We start from the raw sequence: 1,138 nt of genomic DNA, 5'->3' as shown, positions 1-1,138 counted from the left end.
AAGGAAGGAAGGAAGGAAGGAAGGAAGGAAGGAAGAAAGAAAGAAAGAAAGAAAGAAAGAAAGAAAGAAAGAAAGAAAGAAAGAAAGAAAGAAAGAGACTGACTGAGAAAACTACCTCGATTTCTCACACTTTGTAAATCTTTAGCAAGTTGCTTCCTTGCAAATGTCCATGGGTTCTTGGAAATGATTTGCTTTCTTTCCCTATACTACACAATATGTTTCATTTGAAGGTATTGGGGAACACACAATTTTTCCATAATCATTCACTAGAAGAAAAATATAATGTGATCACATTGTAATTCTATATTGCTCGAAAGATTTTGCTGGAATAGATAAGCTATGGAAAAAATAATGTGTGTATGTTGGAGCTTGCTCCATTCAACTGTGTGTGTGTGTGTGTGTGTGTGTGTGTGTGTGTGTGTGTGTGTGTGTGTGTAGACACAGAGACAGATTTGTTTTCTTTACCTGTACTACATAATGTTTTTCACATGAAGGTATTGGGGAACACACATTTTTTTCATAGTCATATGTATATATGTGTGTGTGTGTATGTGTGTGTGTGTGTTTATATGTATATGCGTGAAATGCTTGGAGCATGCTTTTTGGAGTTTTGCTCCATCTATTCAATATATGAATATTTATATGTCTGCCTATTTCTATGTATTTGTGTATCTATGTATGTATTATACATGTATGTATGTATTTGTATGTATGAAATTGCTGGAATCTGCCTTTTGCTTCATTCACTTACTCTGTGTGTGTGTGTGTGTGTGTGTGTGAATTTTCTCTGTCCTTTTCTTTCTCACTGACCGCTAAGACTTAAAAGAGGGAGTGCCAGCCCCAACGAGTCAAGGTACATTCCCTCAGAGAAAAGTCTGTTGAGTGATTTCTCTAATCTCTGGCTGCCAGCAGCAGCAGCAGCAGCAGCAGCAGCAGCAGCAGCAGCAGCCCCCTTTGGTTGCTATCAGCATTAACCTTAATGCCACACCTCACTACCAGCCTTGGTTTACACTGTGGTGTCAAAGCTGATCTTTGACATCTTTGACACACAGCCAACATCATGCTACACGGAGAAAAGCTTGAAACATTTCTAGTAGAATTAGGATGATGACAAAGATGCTGACTCTCTCCGCTGTTC

The sequence above is a fragment of the Mus caroli genome, chromosome 5 (genome assembly GCF_900094665.2).
Source record: "Mus caroli chromosome 5, CAROLI_EIJ_v1.1, whole genome shotgun sequence".
NCBI lineage: Eukaryota > Metazoa > Chordata > Mammalia > Rodentia > Muridae > Mus > Mus caroli.
Note: the sequence above shows the minus strand (reverse complement) of the source record.